Source organism: Mustela nivalis (assembly GCF_964662115.1).
Source record: "Mustela nivalis genome assembly, chromosome: 3".
Lineage (NCBI taxonomy): Eukaryota > Metazoa > Chordata > Mammalia > Carnivora > Mustelidae > Mustela > Mustela nivalis.
The window spans coordinates 90970543-90989247 of record NC_139022.1 but is presented as its reverse complement, the minus strand read 5'-3'; the positions used below and the strand labels follow the sequence as shown (position 1 = coordinate 90989247).

The 18705-nt window shown below is 43.4% G+C and overlaps 1 long non-coding RNA gene across 6 annotated transcripts in view; it reads left to right on the top strand.

Moving 5' to 3' along the window:
- LOC309862249 overlaps positions 1-18705 on the top strand; it is a 103946-nt gene that overhangs the window by 49971 nt on the left and 35270 nt on the right. For 3 of the 6 annotated variants that reach the window (XR_014310375.1, XR_014310377.1, XR_014310379.1), the window contains 2 exons: positions 9107-9198; positions 13633-13840. This is a non-coding gene — a long non-coding RNA (uncharacterized lncRNA). Of the gene's footprint in view, positions 1-9106; positions 9199-9499; positions 9604-10170; positions 10338-13632; positions 13841-18705 lie in introns of those variants that run through there. The other 3 variants (XR_014310378.1, XR_014310380.1, XR_014310376.1) reach the window with 3 other exon arrangements.

Here is an 18705-nt window from a genome sequence, read left to right as displayed (position 1 = left end):
CCACCAGGACCAAGTGCTAGTCATGAGAGTAAACATCTTGGACATTAGAGCCCCACTAAGCCCCCAGATGACAGCAGCCCTAGCTGATGTCCTACAGAGCAGAAAACCTCCGAACTGAGCTGAGTCAACCCACAGAATCCAGAATCATGAAAAGTAATAAAACAATTGTTGTTTTTTAAGACACCAAATTTTAGAGTAGAATTATACAGCGAGAGCTAAATGAATCTCCAAGGCATGATTTAAATGGCTTTGGTCTCTTGTGGAAACCATCCAAAGGAGAGCGAATAATGTCTGTTCTCCTTCATGTGAATTTTCCTATATGGGAAAACATTCACAATATTCCAATTATCTTAAAAGAGACTGGAAATACTGTAGTAGTATTCAGTAGATACTTGTAGTAGATCAAGATGTTTTCTCTTCCCGAAAAATATTTTTCCTCTTTACCTTCTCTTGAGAAAGTAGAGTTGTTCAAATGCATAATCACATAAAGGTCACAAGGAAATGATACATACCATTCAGTCATTCTATTTGACACCTTGTTGACAGCTCTCAGAACATTCCCTCACTACTGATAATCTATAAAACAATTATCAAGCAAAGCAGAGACTTTAAGACTCTGGCAGGATGTGTGGTAGGGCACAACTCCACTTTTTCCTGATGAAGAAACTGTTGGCATTCAGAGTGGGGGAGAAGTGGGCAGATTTGTACGAGGCAGTAGGGTTTCTTAAAATAAAGGGATGAGATGGCTCACCTTTCCCCAGAGATTCACAATGACCAAAACCTATCAGGAATACCCTTGCTCAGGGCTCAGTCACAAGACAAGGAGACCACTGAAATAAAGACAGCATTGGGGAGGGGGTAGTGAGAGACTGGGGCATGGGGGCCCTGCCGTGCATGAAGCAGACAAGTCAAAGCAAGAGTGATTCTGGACTCATCTTGTGCTCTGAGGAAGCAGCTGAGGGCAGGGGGATTTTTAAAAACCCTTCAAGTCAGACCAGCTGCTCCACTTTCATTCTCAATTCCTTTGGCATGTCATTGATAAGGGGTGGCAGATGATCTTTCCTCAAACCTTAGAGAACCTCCCTGGCAGTGGGACTGCGCTGGCGCTTGATGTACCAGCCACTTTCCTCAGACACGGCCATGCTGTCATCCCAGGAATGGAGAGGCCTTCTGACTTCCCCGGGGTTTTGCCCTGTCGCCAGCTCTGCGGCTTGGGGATGCATTGAGCCATGCAGAGTCGAGCTTCTGGTGGCCGTTATCACGTGCTCTCACTTTTAGGAGTCATGCCTGAACTTCGGATCTGGCAGGGAGAGAGACCCTCAGGACACCTCAGCTTCTCAAGATGATCCCAGGAGTGCCCAACTCGTGAGACCAGACATTTGAATACATGAGGTGGCTCAAGCCATGGCATTAGAATCCTAAAAAGAGATAGGGTTTTATACCACACTTCTAAGCTGTGTCCATTTGGGGTCCTTCAAAAACACCTCTTAGAGGGGTGCCTGGGTGGCTCAGTGGGTTAAAGCCTCTGCCTTCGGCTCAGGTCATGATCCCAGGGTCCTGGGATCGAGCCCCGCATCGGGCTTTCTGCTCAGCGGGGAGCCTGCTTCCTCTTCTCTCTGCCTACTTGTAATCTCTGTCTGTCAAATAAATAAATAAAATCTTTAAAAACAAAACAAAACAAAAACCACCTCTCAGAGTATCCAAAATGGGTAGAAGAGGCTCATAATCTTTAACAAACGCTTTCGTGTGTCGGGCACTATTCTAGATTTCTACATGTATTATTCACTGGATTCTCACATAGAGGGTATTTCACAGGGGGGCTGGGGCACAAGAAAGTAATATCACCTCCTCCAAGCTATCCAGCCTGTAAGTGGTGAAGCCAGAACTCAGTCCCAGAGGTGCACTGAGCTACGAAGCCGTGTTCGCTGCCTACCGAGCACCTCAGCCCTTGCTGCTGGGCCACCTGCCACCTTGGAGGGTGGGTCAGGCAGGAAGTCTTCCATGGACCTGGGGAGGGGAGAAACGGGCTGTAGCAATTATTTTGGGGATGTGCTTTCTCTGTAGTTTCCATTGTAATTTAATTAGTATACTCAGTAATCTTACCAGGTGAAGACAAACCTGCTTTTAGCACCTAACCAAACATAAGACCATAAAGCACCTGCCAACACCTTTCCTAGAGCTTGTCAGGACACGGTGAGGAAGGTGGAAATGGGCACGTGTTAGGCATATGGTCCTGCTGCAGGTAGAGCTCAGACTGCAGCTCTCTGGTTCCTAGGCGCCTGGCTCACTTTGCCTGGAACTCTGACACACAGTTCCCTCTGTGCTTTGGGCTCTGCACACCTCTTCTTATCACTTAGTGGCCGTATCTGCTATTGATACCACACTTGGTATTTGTAAACCCTTTTCAGGTGTTTGTGCTTGGCTAGTCTTTACGGCCACAGCTCTGTTTGCACTGACAACACCTTCCCTGGATGATTCCTACAGGTTAAATGATTTGCTTACGGCAATTGCAGAGATAGATGCTAGAGAATACAAGATGAGCACTAAAGAGGAAGGAGAGGAAGGGCACCACCGTCTAGCTCTTCAGGGGAGTCTGGCAGAAGCTCAGAAAACCAGCAGCTTGATTTCATTGGTGGCTATTTACGATCATAAAAGTATTATTAATGATGCTATTTTACAATTTATAACTCCTTTTCAGTGCGAGACATCCTGAAGGGTTTTTACAAACTCTGTGTGTGTGGCAGCCAAAATCTAGGGATTACAGTTCGTTCCCCCCACCCCACCCGTGAACTCTTTGCCCCCAGGATATACTGTACTTTCCCCAGCAACAGAAGGTGGTGGCGGCTCAGCATGCGTGGGTGAGGATGGAGTCCCTGCTCGTTTGCACCACCAGGGAGAGTTAGAGCAAAATGAACCTGCAAACATGAACAGGTGAAAGGCTGCAAAGAATTCCAGCTAGATGTCTTTTAAGATTTGCTCCTGCGTGTTACGGTGAAACATAGATTTTAATGCCCTAAAGACACTAAAACCATAATGTCAACTCTCAGAATGCAAAACCAAAGAAACACAGGGTAGGGTCCTCAAGTCTGAGAGTCAGAGGAAATGAGTAGAAGAGTGAAATAGAAAACCACGGACATGTGTGGTGTGAAAGCAGAAAATTGTCAAGGCTAATAGCCGCATTAGTAACTCTGAGTGAGCATCAAATTCCAAAATCCCCAAGCCCCCAGCCCCAGCAGCCCAAGTACCTTGCTGAAAGCATGCTGTCTTTAGGGCCTGTTTCCCACTTGTTATTAAGCCCAGCTCTCTGTGGACTGAAATCCATTACTTGAGAAGCATGGTCATCTGCTTGAATTAGAATGAAATTTTTGCTTAACCTGGACATTTGAAAGGCTGCATTCGATACTAGCTCTTGCTAGCCTAGCTGTCAGAGAAGTTCGAGAAATATCCATTCTTCCCCCTTAAAAAGGGGGGGGGGTAGATTCTACATATGTTTAGTTGTACTATACTTTATTCTTAATGATTTTAATTATTTAACAAATACGTTTAAGGCTCTTATCATGGACCAGATACTGTTTGAAGTACTAAGCAGTACCACCCATTTGGTTGTCATCACCACCCTAAGAGACAGGTAATGCTTCTTTACAGAAGAAATTTACAGATGAGGAAATGGAGGCCCAGAGAGGTTAAATAACTTGCCTGAGGTCACACAGCGTGGAAGTAGTAAAGCTAAGAATCAAGCTTTGGAAGTCTTGCTCAAATCCGTTTTTACCCCCGGGCTCTGCTGCTTCCCTCATGTGGGCTAAATTATGTGTGCAAATTCAGAAAGGCAGTTTTCGGTGAAGTACCTGGAAAATAGTATCAAAGCAAAGGACAATGGAAACTTAGAATTTAGGGAAATGCATGTGCCTGGATATATTGTTATAGACTGTTCCCATGAAAGTCCGATCTTTATTTTTTTTTAATATTTTATTTATTTATTTAACAGAGAGAGACAGAGAGATCACAAGTAGGCAGAGAGGCAGGCAGAGAGAGGGGGGGAAGCAGGTTCCCTGCTGAGCAGAGAGCCCAATGTGGGGCTCCATCCCAGGACCCTGAGATCATGACCTGAGCTGAAGGCACAGGTTTAACCCACTGAGCCCCCCAGGTGCCCCGAAAATCCGATCTTTAAAATCATGATGTTATTAACCTTAAATCCTGAGACCTCTTTCTCCTCAAGGAAGAAGCCATGCAGTCATCAGTAGCTCTTCATTTTGTCTTCTCTAACTGCTTTATAACTTCAAACAAGAGAGGGTTGGTGGAGGTAGGAAGGGTTTGACATACACAGGATGGAGCAGAGGGATCAGTCCGAGCACTTGAATCTGCTCTGCCACTTACTATTCCTGTAACTTTGAACCAAGTACTTAATCTTTTTGTGCCTCTGTTTCGAGATCTATAAGATGGGGGTGATAACAGGTGTGGTGGTTGTGAGAATTGGAATAATATGCAGAAAGTACGTATAGCGCCTGGCACATAGTGAGCACCCACAGAAATTGGGAAACTGGGTAGTGGGATGTAAAGAGAACTAAATAGAAGACCTGAAACAGACAGAGCCTGTCTCCGCTTTCTGTGAGTTCTTGGCAGGGGTGGGGAGACGGGAACTTGGAGGTGGGGCCTGCATCCTGGGGGATGGCAGTAAGGCCTGCAGTGCGGTTTCTGAAATCCCACCTCTCCCCTGCCAGGGCCCAGGCCCCACCCTGCTCGCCTCCCTTTGCAGCCTACGGACACAGATCAGGGTCACATCAGCATGGGCCAAGAGAATCAGAGCGGCCACTTGGGAAGGGAATAGAGTCTGGGCAGAAGTCAGCTAGTGGGACTCATGTGTCTGAGAGGAGTGGCACCTACATAATGGGGGGCTCACTGTCCCCACTATGCATTCTGCCCTTCTGGAAAGGCATCTGGAGAGTCCAGCCTGAAACTGAGGCCCTGAGGATTGCTGTTTCTACTTTTGGTTGTAAATCCTTTTCTTTTGCTTATAATCACATACCCAGTATGTGTTTGTGGAAGGGATATTGTGAAACGATAGAGTAATGTATATCATTTCTTTACCTCATTGATTTATCATTCTCCCTGGGCAGGGGGACGACCCAGTTAACAATATGGAGACTTCCTAATCATTCCAGACTTTTATATACTTACGTGCTTACGCACACCCCACCACACACACAGTGTTTTCCTTTTACTAAAAAAAAAGGGGAGGGGTGGGGAGGTGGGAAGGCCCATACTGTTTACAGTCTTCAAAATATGAAACATACATCTTTCCAAGACAGAACACATAGCTCATTTTTACCGGGTATATATTCTTTCATTGTATAAAGTTCCAAATTTTATTTAAACCATTGCCCCACTGATAGTCCTTTTGGTTTTTGGTATTTGTTGTTGTTGTTGATTGTTCTGTTTTTTTTTTTTCCCCATGTCTCTCATTGTGCCTGTGAAAATCCTTATACATGTGTACAAGAATTTTTGCCAGAAAGAGTCTTAGAAATTCAACTGCTGGGTCATAACATTTACATATTTTTAAATTTTTAATATATATTTCAAATTGAGGTAGAACCATTTTCTAGATAAAATGCAGATTCTTATCATGATTGCTATGCTATATTGTTATTTGTTATGATTAAAACAATTTTTTTAAAAAGCTCATGATTTGGAGAACACAATATTCATATACAACATTAAACAAACCACATTCTATAATTAAAGCTTAGGAGATAGATCAAAGAAAGACAAGGGGCGCCTGGGAGGCTCAGCTGTTCTGCCTTAGGCTCGCTCAGGTCTTGATCCTAGTGTCCTGGGATGGAATTCAGCCCTGTATCTGGGCTCCCTGCTCAATGGGGAGTCTCCTTCTTCCTTCACCTCAGCAACCCCCACCCTCATGCACCTCTCTCTCTCTCTCTTTCTCTCAAATGAATAAATAAAAAATCTCGGGGGAAAAAAGGCAAAATGAATCAGCTCTAAAATACTTCGCTCGCTAGTGGTATGTAGTGATATGTATTGGAACCTCTTATTGCCTGATATTTCTCTGCCGTGGTTCCCAGTTATTCTAAAAAGTCTGTTTGAGCCTGAGACCAGTTTGAATCAGAATCTTCAGGGGTTTAGCTTGAGTTTTCAATGTTTCCAGGTGATTCTGAAATATGGTGAGATTGAGAATCACAATCCTTGAGGTACAACCCTTGCTAATTATGTAATTTCTGAAATTTTAGCAAAAATGTAATTCAACCATCACTGACATTGCAATTATAAAAGAACGTTAAAAGGCAGTTGTAAATGTAGATTTTGTAGTGCTTAAATGGACAGATTTTATTAAAAAGATATGCAGCTTCAAATACTTTTTATTTTCTTGAATTATTCATCATGCAAAAGTTGTTCACAACTAGGATAAGAGTATTTGTAACAGGCAGATGCACAATTCTACAGAAACCAAACAAGAGAATAAGTTAGAATGTTGAAAGAGAAAAGAACAGATGGAGCCAGACAGGGTTAATGTGTAGAGTGTGAACAAATAGGAGTTTCTAAGGCTCAAAACCATGGAAAAATGCTTTGGAAGGCCAGGGCTCTCTGAACTTCAATTTTTTTTTTTTTTAAGATTTTATTTATTTATTTGACAGACAGAGATCACAAGTAGGCAGAGAGGCAGATAGAGAGAGAGGAGGAACAGACTCCCTGCCGAGCAGAGAGCCCATTGCGGGGCTGGATCCCAGAACTCTGGGATCATGACCTGAGCCAAAGGCAGAGGCTTTAACCCACTGAGCCACCCAGGGGCCCCTGAGCTTCAGTTTTTAAGAATGGATGGGCACTGCCCAGTAAAAGGCAGATAACAAGGCTTGGTAAATGATTATTATTATGACAGTAGGGAAATCATGTCACAAGGGATGAAAAAATAACATGAGAAGAGATTTCAGCACAGGAGGATGACAGGCCAGCAGCCAGCTCCCGTTCTTGTCAAAAGCCAGCAATGATTCATAACGTCGTAAAAAGTGATTGCGGAACAGGGTTTTGTGAGATGGTGTGCAGGATTGAAACCCTGTTCCTCTTCTGCATGGAGCGCATCCTTTTTCTTCCTCTTCCCCTTGAATCTCTGTGCCAAATTGAAACTCAGCTATCCTAGACCAGCATGGAAGATTTTGCCACTGTACATAGTTTAATCATCTCCTTTCCTCATCGTCAGTGAGCATTCCAGATTTCAGGTCAGAATGACTATCTAGCCTGATGGGCCATAGCCACTGATAGCTGATTTAGTATTTAGGAGTCCGCTTTCTGATTTTATTACAAAAACTATCTTCCATGCCCTCCCAATCTTTTTTTTTTTTTTTTAAGATTTTATTTATTTATTTGAGAGAGCGATCACGAGCGGGGGTACGGGAAGACGGTGAGACAGACTCCCCACCAAGCAAGGAGCCAGATATGGGACTTGATTCCAGGACTCCAGCTCCTGACCTGAACCTCCCAGGCAGGCGCCCCTCACAGCCTTTTGCAAAGATGAGAATATGGTTCGAGACTTAGACAGTGGATTGGGTAAAAACCCGCAGATGGGAGTCAAGCATGTTTGGAAGGGTGGAGCAGCACCTGGAACCCTGCAACGAGAAGACGGCCATCAGCACCAAAAAATCCATGACCAGACCGTGGGTTTCAGCATCCTTGCCCCTGGGCAGGGCCCGACGGCCTCCAGGAAGAAACAGATGAGCCCCAACAAGCTAATCAAAGACCCTGCATTGAATCTAATCTGAAGAATGAGCCCCAAGCCAGACCAAGACCCCTGGGTGACAGTAAATAAAGCAAAACAAAAAGAGAAACCTCCAACGATTTCCAATACCTTCAGGACAATGTTGGAAGCGGTGCCTGAGTGGCTTAGTCATTAAGCGTCTGACTCTTGTTTTCGGCTCAGGTCATGATCTCAGGGTTGTGAGATTGAGCTCCCTGTCAGACCCTGCTCTGAGGGTGGAGTTTGCTTGGGACTCTCTCTCCCTCTCTCTCTGCCACTCTCACCCTGCATTTTCTTTCTCTGTCTCAAGTCGAATTTACTTTTTCCCTGGAGGGCTGTTAAAAATCTCATGGCCTGTTGTACACATCTTAAAACGATATTCAGTTTCACTTCATTTTTTCAATAAATATATAACACTTTCAAAGAATCAAAGAAAGTACGCTTGGGTGGCTCAGTTGGTTAAGCATCTCCCTTCCCCTTAGGTTTTTGACCCCAGTTTCCTGGGATCCAGTCCCTCATTGGGCTCCCTGCTCAGTGGGGATTCTGCTTCTCCTTCCCCCTCCCCCCTCTTCTCATGCTCTCTCTCACTATTTCTCTCCTCTCCCTATTTCTCTCCTCTCCCTCTCTCAAACAAATAAATTAAATCTTTACAAAAAAAAAAAAAATGATCACAGAAGCAAAATAAGAATAGGGCAAGAATGGGATAGTGCTAATACAAAAGCTTGGGAATTCCTGAATTAGGAAAAGTGAGATACCTGAATTTCAGAAAGCACTAAAGTTCAATTCCCTCAACAAAGGAGATGTATAAAAGGATACAGAGAGAAGGAAATACAGGGAGCAGAGTTACACAGCTCTGGAACTTCTAACAGAGTTACACTCTGGAAGAAAGGAAGGTGACTAGTAGAAGGAAGAAAAGCATCATGGCGGAAGTGTGGAGCCGTGAAGGTGAAAACAACGATATTCAGGAAGGAGCTCACAGCGCACTTGCAGTAAAAATCCATGATAGCATTTACTAAGGAATAGAGAAAAGAAACAGGGCAGGGAAATGTCACATGGTATACATTCTAGATGACTTAGCTTTGCTGTTTTAGTATTGATTTTCAGTTTTTATTCCAAGACACTGCAGCTTCTTTGTGGGGAGTGCTACTCAGAAATTAAAGTAACAGTTGGACCAAAAAATGTTAACAAGTCCACACCAACTGTGATTGGGTGTCTGTCCCCTAACCATTGCCCCTCACTGGTTGAGCCAAGAGGCCACCATAGCTCCTACACTTGTTTGCTAGACTACAGCCTCATGAGAATAGCAGATCTTGATTCTTTGCTTCTCTCTCATTTGACTAACCATAAGGCTGGCTTTTATGCTTACAGACATTGAGATGCAGACTGACCTTCCAAAATTCATCTTCCCTTTGTCTCTCAATCCATGAGCGTGGATCACCTTTCTGGTAACAGCCCACCTGGTAAGGACAACCCTTTCTGACTTTCAGGCTAGGCTCTCATTCAGATTTCATAGGTGAATTTTGAAAGTAATTAGCATACAAGTTGGTGGAAGGAATGGGAGCAAGAAGACAAAGCACTCCAGAATCTGTGCCCCCCCTCCCTTTAATATCAACTCCCGGACGTTTACAAAGCTCTGTTGGCTGTTGGGTGGAGAGGACGAGATAGGTTACTCATCCCTAACCTGGACCAGTTAACTGAGGAGCACAGGTGAAATGCCTAGGCGGAGAACTCACTCATCCTGTGTTTGTCGCCTTTTCCCAGTTCTTTCTATTTCAGGATCCCACACATTGCGTTTATAACATAGCCAGCCAGCTTTTAATGGGGAAAGACAGAAGAAGGGCTACCAACTATTTCAGCCTTTTCCTGTAAGTGAACATTCTTTTTTTCCTTCCCTTCTGCATTATCGTGCTACGGTACTTTAAACTTCTCCCATCATTAAGCCTTCGGAGTGAAATATTGAACTGATTAATGTGGCATTTTCCACTAAACTGTTTCAGGAAATGTTGCACCTTACCAGTGGGATGCTTTTGAATAATGTAATCTCCTTAGTATAATTAAAACTAAGTTCTGAAGTTAGTACCTTTTCTCCCTGGAGACACTCATCAAAATGTCAAGTGTTCCTTCTAGTAGAACTGCAATCCCATAATACAAACAAATATATTACCCATTGCTCCTTACGAGTAAGAAGACTTTGCTGCATTTTTTGTCACTTCATTTCTAAACCTGAGCAAGCAGCATAAGAAATATTCTTACCAGGAGCGGGGGTGACCTGACTACCCAGGGCAGTGTTCTTTGCTAGCTCCCTGGTTTGCATTTCTTAATATTTCTTTTGACTGTTTGTCAGATGAACTTCAACAGATGAACTTTTTGTTGTTGTGTTGTTATTTACGTACGGAGAACAGTGTAGATCTAAAAGTCATTGGTTCTCCTAGGGTTTTCACTTGGTTTAAAAAAGCGGGGAAAAGGCAGAGATGCACGCCCTCTTCTGGCTGAGAAGTAATTAGCAGAAAGATCGTGCAAACCTCGCTGGGTTTTCACCTGCCCTCTGAAGACCGCTAGATATGTGGTGCATAATAAAAGAAGAATCAGCCTTATCATCAATGTTTGCAGCATTCTTCTGGCTAAGGATAGGGACAGGTCTGGCCTCAGAGAGATGGTCCCAGCTGCCTGGCTTTTAAGAACTCTAGAGTAAGCTAGGTGGATAGACCATTCTTTACCCAGGTGAACAAGAAGATAAGGAGAGACATGCTGCCAGGAGTCCTATTCCTCTCTGGAACAAACATTAAATCCAAGACAAGGGTAAGTACATTCTACAAGTTCCAGAGCCTTCTTTCTGAGCAGATAGCTGAGAGACTGGCAGCATTTCTTGCTAATTACCGGCTTTCTCCAGAAAAATCTGAAAGGGCATCAGAGGTTTCCAAATAGCAGCCTATTATATTCTAATGAGTATAACTACACCAGTATTTTGCTTCGTCGAGATCATATTAGAATCTCTGAGACCCCCACCACCTTTGAGGAGCCCTGTGCCCAAATCAGGTGGCCTTGCCAGTCTCCATCTGGGAAGGAGGTGGGAAGGAAAGCGCAGACTCTCAGAGACAGAAGGAGCCCAGCAGGACTTTGAAAGAGAAATATTCAGTGCTGGAACGTGCTTCTTACTAAATAATGTTTTTATACTCTACAAAACATGCTTCTTTGCTGTGTGAAGGCCAGGCTGGCCGCCACTTCTCTTTTCCTTGCCAACCAACTAGTCATTAGCAAACAATGAGTGACAGGACGACTGCAGAGGAAGAAGGAAGTGGGCATGCAACAGCCCAGGGGAGTTTTGAGAAGAGTGTCAATAAGGAGAAATTATTCAAGTATCAGGCTAGATGCTGCTCTCTTCCCTGGGACCTTTGGGGTGCGGTTAAGGGAACTGAGGAAGGTTATCTCCCAGTCACAGTGTTGGGGACAGGCGTAGCTGGGGACGTGTGCCACTGAGTGTGGGCACTCCCCTAGCAGTGGCTGGAGAAGATGATTTTCTATCCCTGGCCAGTGACGAACAGGCTTGGAGCCAAGAATTCCAGAAAGTAGTTTTCTCTTCATCTCAGTTAAAGCTCCTTAGATGGCAAATATTAGAAAGCTTCTTTAACTTCACGGAAGACAGGAATTTATTGGAAAGAATCCTGGAGCGTCTCATATGATCCGAGGGCAGCAGCTACAATGTGGGCTGAGCTGCCTGTGTCTCTGGAGCTGTGAACAAAAAAGCAGGCAGCGGCTGTTGCTGCCTGCCTCACTCTGTTCCCCCAGAGCCACGTGGTGTCTCGTCTCTCTGCTGGCACTCTCCTGCTTTTTCCTTCTCTCTCTAATCCCTGCTTCATGTTTATATGTCCAAGCTTGGGGACTGTGGTCCCAGAGTTTATTTGTCCTCCGTTCACAGGACCCATAAAACTAAATAAGCGGTATCCATTCTTTCCAATTCTACATTTCCAGAAGAGATGGTTTGCTTCCTCCTATGTAGGTTCACCTGTTTCCTAAGCAGCCACAAAAGGGAGGAAGGGGCATCACTAGAAACATGGGGCCAGGATTCACCCAAATGAGTAGAGAGATATTTCTGAGAGAGGAGGGTGATGGGCTACGAAGAAGGTCTAATGATAAACACATTTTCACATCAACTCTGCAGGACCGTAAAATAAAGCTGAAGTGATTCTATGAGATACCAAAATAAAGAGTGGTTTTTTAGAAAAAAAAAAAAAATTACTGGACTGAGGGATATTTCTGAAGACTTTTTAAAAGGAGCACCAAAGTATATCCCATACTGGAAAAGATAACAGATTTGGAAGTTAGAGGATCTGAAAATTGCTCCTGGCTCTCCCAGACTGGCTATGAACAAATGACATCATCCCCTAACAGTTTTCTCATCTGTGACTAAGAAAAAGTAGTAGGTACAGTATTTGTGTCATAGGGCTAGATGGGTGGGGAATATACTACTGTACCTATGGGAGAGGTAGGAATTAAGAAGAGTTTGGGATTCTATGGCTAATAATTATAGGTCACATAGAGACTTGGGACTACAGTTAAGTTAGATAGAAGAAAGAAAAACAGTGGAATTACTCCACCCACCATCTGTGTGACCTATAGTGCTCTGGAGAAATGGAGCTGTGAAATCTCAGTCTTCCCAAGCTAGAGCAGTGCTTAGCTGAGGAAGGACTTAGAGTTAGTTTTAAAAAGCTAGGTTGAGATTGATGTTCATAGAGAAATAGGGGAGCTCCCACTGATGCCGACTGGGTCAGAAATGTGGCAAATCCAAGACTGGTTTGTTGGGTGTAATCTTTTGTTTAGCAAAGTATTTCAGTGAGAGTAAAGAAGTGCTTTACTGAGTTAAGTTAAAAGGCTGCTTACTCTCCCTCCGGGGTGTGGAGGGGCAAGGACAAAAAAAGTCCAATCTTCTGGCAAGTGTATCTTTTCAAGTTTGTTGTGAAGACCTGGTAAGTTAACAAATATGCTTTAAATACTATAAAGCACTACACACGTGTAAGTTGTTATAAGTATGATGATTAACAATGTCATAAGGGTAAACCACTAAATCAGTCACACAGTTGGGAGCGGGTACTCAGTACCTCCAAGTTATCAGGGAGCTGATTGCAATTGGATCATCTCCCTCGCCTTTTAAGTTCCTTTTCATTCAACTTTTGTGGGTTTGTGCATCTATGAAATTAGAAGATCTATTTGTCTTCAGGCTAGTGCTTTCTCAGCTGAATGGAGGAATGCCTTCTTTGAGTATTCATATTCCAAATCTGTCGTGAGAGGGGAAATGGATGTCCGTCTCTGAGACATATTCTGTGCTACCTACCAAATGTTCCAGAGAAATGTCAAGTGAGAACTGGGATTCTGGTTTCTTCCTTCAGTTCCTTGCAGCCAGGATGGGGGGTGTAAGTGTCAAAGAGGTGAAAGGAAGAGGAAGAGAGATGGAAGGCAGAGGTTACGGGCAGAGAAGGACATAGTCAGAGAGAAGGATGACTGTTTCCAGTGGGTCCTCATGAGGCTCAACAGAGATTAAATACAAGAACAGCAGGGGCACCCAGCTGGCTCAGTGGGCTGAGCAGCTGACTTTCTGTCTCAGCTTGGGTCATGATCTCGGGGTCCTGAGGTCAAGCCCTGGCATCCAGCTTCAGCTTCGTGTTCTGCATGGGGTCCGCTTATTCCTCTCCCTACCCCCCATTTGTGATCTCTGTCTTTCTAAAATAAATAAGCCTTTAAAAAATAAAAATAAAAAAGCAGTCATTTTTGCAGCTGAGTGATGCTGGGGACCCTGAGGAACAATTATCGTATATGCAGAAACAGGTAAGCAGCAAGTAAAAGCCACTTTCATGATAACAACCAATACAACCTGAGATTTTTTTTTTTTTTTTTTTTAGATTTTTTTAAGTAATCTCTACACCCAATGTATAGCCCGAATTTACAACCCTGAGATCTGGAGTCGTATGTTCCATCAGCTGGCCAGCCAGGTACCACTACAGCATGAGACTTCAGGTCAAAGACAGCCATTTTTGAGCAGTGAACAGAGTGGACCCCAAACTAAAAGATTGTCGTGGAGGACTATGGAAGCTTTTTCAGTCAGTTCAAGTGAGTTACAAGTAGAGATTGGAAAAGAGTCTTTTTAAATGAGTATAATAAGGTGGATCTTTTTTTTTTTTTTTCCCCATTTTATTTCTTTTCAGTGTTCCAGCATTCATTGTTTATGTACCACACCCAGTGCTCCATGCAATATGTGCCCTCCTTAATACCCACCACCAGGCACTCCCCTCCCCTCCAAACCGTCAGTTTGTTTCTCAGAGTTAAGGTGGATCTTCTGACTCTATATAAAATTTATATACGTGAAACAAAAGATGATAGAAACTCTAAGACCTATGTCAAGCTTATGCTCAATATTTTTCCTCTCTCTTTTAAACTTCTCATATCCATCAGTGAACTACTACATGTTATAAAGTCAGGGGCTAAGAGCCACACAAGCCCATTAACTCCATTAGATTCCAATAGTTACCTGTGTAAGACATGACCCTGGGGCAACATGCAGTAGAGCTGAGGAAATAAAAACACAGCAGTGGATTGCCCACATAAGTGTTTAGCACCATATGCCGGGCACAGTGTGTGGATTCCAAGAGAATTTGCTGTATTATTATGGCAGTTACTGTTGATAATAAGGTTACTCTCAGAAGCATGAGAATGATATTAAGAAACGCCACCCCCACTGGTTACAAGGTCACTATCCCCTTCCTCTTAACCCTTGTAGGGGGCTGGGAGGTCTGACCATGAGCTGGTACCCAGGGGATCTCCAGGGGCAGAAGGATAGGGGATAGGCATCTGTCTCTGGACTGTCTGGAGGATAAAGAGTCAGAACAAGGAGACCAAGCCAAGTCCTAAAGAAGTGCCAAGAGTCAGAGCCAGGGAAATTAGGGCCAAAAGCGGGAGAAGAAGCCATGGGGTCAGGACCCAGGTAGAGTCCAGAGTAGAAAAGAAGCCAATTTAGATAAACCAAGGAGGATCCTGGGAGGTTGTCCAAAACGGTACTGGAATAACCTTTTATAACCTTTCACCATCATAAAGCTGAAGGGTCAGGGCCCATAAACAATACTATAGGACAAAAAATAATAATAATAAAATAGAAGAAGAAAAAGAAAAAGGTGACAGAAAGAAAAAAAAAAGTCACAATTTGTTGTGAAGTAGAAAGAGAATGTACAGTCTGGAAAAGGAGAGGTGATGAGCATTTGGGGAAGAGACGGCATTTGCCAGATCCTAACTGAAAGTTGGTAAATTCAAAGTTGAGAAAACATTTTCCGTTAGACTCCTTGTTTGTAAGTAGGGTAGGCTGACTGGTTGTTCTGTTTTTCTGCAGGTCCTAAAATGATGACCCTCTATTCAAACTCATTAGATTCATTGTAATGGTCATTCTAGACCTTATATCCCCCCAAAAACATACCTCTTTTTTTTTTTTTAAGATTTTATTTATTTATTTATTTGACAGACAGAGATCACAAGTAGGCAGAGAGGCAGGCAGAGAGAGGGGGGGAAGCAGGCTCCCCACTGAGCAGAGAGCCTGATGTGGGGCTTGATCCCAGGACTCTAGTATCATGACCTGAGCCGAAGGCAGAGGCTTTAACCCACTGAGCCACCCAGGTGCCCCCAAACATAAACATAACTCTTATTAAGACAAACAGGAATCAGGGCACCTGGGTGGCTCGGTCGTTACGATTCAGCCTTTGGCTCAGGTCATGATTCCAAGGTCCTAGAATCGAGCCCCACACTGGGTTCCCTGCTTGGTGGGAACCCTGCTTCTCCCTCTCCCATTCCCCCTGCTTGCATTCCCTCTCTCGCTGTCTCTCTCTCTCTCTCTCTCTCTCTCTCTGTCAAATCAGTAAAATCTTAAAAAAAAAAAAAAAGATAAACAATAATGATAAATAAATAGAAAAACAGCCTTACAAAATTGTCTTAAAAAATAAAAATTCGGGGCGCCTGGGTGGCTCAGTGGGTTAAGCCGCTGCCTTCGGCTCAGGTCAGGATCTCAGGGTCCTGGGATCCAGCCCCACATCAGGCTCTCTGCTCGGCAAGGAGCCGGCTTCCCCCCCCCCCCCTCTCTCTCTCTCTCTCTCTCTCTGCCTGCCTCTCCGTCTACTTGTGATCTCTGTCTGTCAAATAAATAAAATCTTTTTAAAAAATTTAAAAAATTAAAAATAAAATAAAAATTCATATCACTTATTATACTTTTTAATTACACTTTTAAATATTAGGGTTACTGCTCTTTTCTTTATTTTCCTCACGGCTTCTAGGAATGTAGCTCTTAGCTCCTTCTCACAGGAGTGAGACTGTAGATGAAGGTCTAGTTCTACCTAGTTTTGTGACTTTGGGAGGTCCCTTAATGTTTCCAGATATATGAAATGAGCATAATGATTCATGTCCTTACTGCATAGAGGAGTGAATGTGTGTAGTGGATGAGAATACGTATATGTCAAAGAGTGTTATAAAGTATGCAAGTCCTACACAGGTGATAAACCAGTTTTTGAGATCACAGAATTATAATCCAAAGGAACTTAATACCAGCCTATCCTAAGCCTTTCAAACCTTTCAAGATGAAGGACCTAAGTCTGTAGTCATTTCGGGCTGCTATAAGCAAATAACACAGACTCGATGGCTTATAAACAACAGGCTTTGATTTCTCACAGTTCTGGGGGCTGGAAGTTCAAGGTCAGGGTGCCAGCATGGTCAAGTTCTGGGGAAGGCCCTCTTCCTGTTTGCAGACTGCCCTCTTATCGCTATATTCTCCACACAGTGGAAAGAGAGCAAGAGAACTGGGGTGGGGAGGTCTTTTTACAAGGGCACTACCCCCATTCCCAAGGGCTCTACCCTCATGACCTAGTCACCTCCCAAGGCCCCACCTCCTAATCCCATCGCATGATTGGGGGGGTGAGGATTTCAACATACAAATGTGGGGGGAACACGAAGGTTCAGTCCATAACAGATACTTTCTTCAATTAAAATCATACATAACAAAAGCAAGAGCTGTTCCAATAAAGCAAGGAAAAGGAGGTACCCCATCCCGGGGAGATTTATATCACATGGGCCCCAGCCCCAGAGCCCCACCTCTGCACTAGAGAGGGAAGGGTGTGGCCTTAGCTATGACTCAGTGGACCAATGTTAAACTCACTGAAATCTTCCAACCTCCTTAAATTAGAGTTGAGGAAACTGAGGTCACAGGGTAGGTTATAGTCCCCTCAGTTGTAGAATTTATTTCTAAAACAACAGTTAGCTTCTACATGGTTAGTACCTGGGGGAAATGATGTCAGTAAAATACAATGGATGTTGTTAGTTTATGTAAGTTTTTCTTAGGCAAAGGGAGCCAGAATATCAGGAGAAAATAAAAGGAAAAACCCTCAATCCAGCTTTTTTTTACAGGCAGGAGCCCTTGTAGATCGATTATAAATAAATAAATACAAAGTTGTACCTGCCAGGCTCTCAGCTCCTGGCAGGCTAAACCTGCTCTTGTGCCCACCTTAATGGCGGCAGCCCCCCTAACTCAGAGTTCCACTTCCATCTGTGTCATCTCCATGCCCCCAAGCCAGCATTTCTACTCTGTTGCTTTGTGCTTTACTGATATTCCCCGGGGTAGCCTCTGGCCATGCTGAATGCCTGGGCTTGGCCAAGAACCTACAAAGGTACTGTATAAGTCAGCTCAGGCTAGGTGTCTTAAACAACAGAAATTAATTTTTTTTTCATGGTTCTGAAGGCTAGAAGTTCAAGATCACGATGGCAGCAGAGTTGGTATCTGGCGAGCCCTGGCTTGCAGATGGCCATCTTCTTACTGTGAGTGAAAAGAATGCTGGCTCGATGGTGTGTCTTCGTGTGTCTTCCTTTTTTTTTTTTTTAAGCATTAGGGCCCCACCCTTACAACCTCATTTAACCTGAATTACCTCCTTAAAGGCTGTATCTCCGAACAGTCATTGGAGTTTAGGGCTTCAACATATGAATGGGAGGTGGCGGGACAACTCAGTCCATAACAGGTATCAATTATGTTTTTGTCAGCATTCCTATTAGTGTTATATCGTTTCATTGGTCTTACCCTCACTTTATATTTCCCATAGGATTGAACAGATATTTTTCAATGCCCAATCTTGGTTTTAAGGAATAGTGTGGAAGACCACAGGGAAAGGGAGGGAAAACTGAAGGGGAAGAAATAAGAGAGGAAGACAAACAAAAGAGATTCTGGACTCCAGGAAACAAACTGAGGGTTACAGAAGGGAGAGGGGTGGAGGAAAGGGTTAATTGGGTGATGGGCATTAAGGAGGAGAGCACGTGTTGTGATGAGCACTGGGTGTTACACACAACTAATGTATCGTTGAACATTACATCAGAAACTGTTGATGTACTATATGTTGGCTAACTAAACACAATAAAAAAAAATGGAGAAATGGCCACTCCCTCATATTTCTGGTGATAAAATAAAATAAAACTGGCACAAACTTTATGGATGGCAATTTAACAAGACATATCAAAAGCATTAAAATTCTGCATATCCCTTAACTCAGACATCCCAGTTCTAGTCATTTATCCTCAGGAAACACCAACCTGTAGTTTGAGGATATTTATCAGAGCATTAGAATTTGGAAAATTTGGAGGTACTCTAAATGTTTAACAATATGGGACTGATATATCACTTGGAGAAATTCCGTAAAGCTATTAATATAATAATGTAGAGCATGGAACATGGAAATACACACTTAATACAATAAGTGACTAGAGGTAGATTTAAAATTACATAAATCATATTCCATATGATTCCTTTTTTACTAAAATACTACACTGTAGGTTTTAGGTATACTTAGAAGAAATGTTAAAACAGTACCTCTGGGTGCTAAGACTAAAGCTGATATTTTTTTTTTATTTCTGTTTTCTTTTATTCTCCACAATGAAAAGGCAACATGCTTATTAAAAAAACA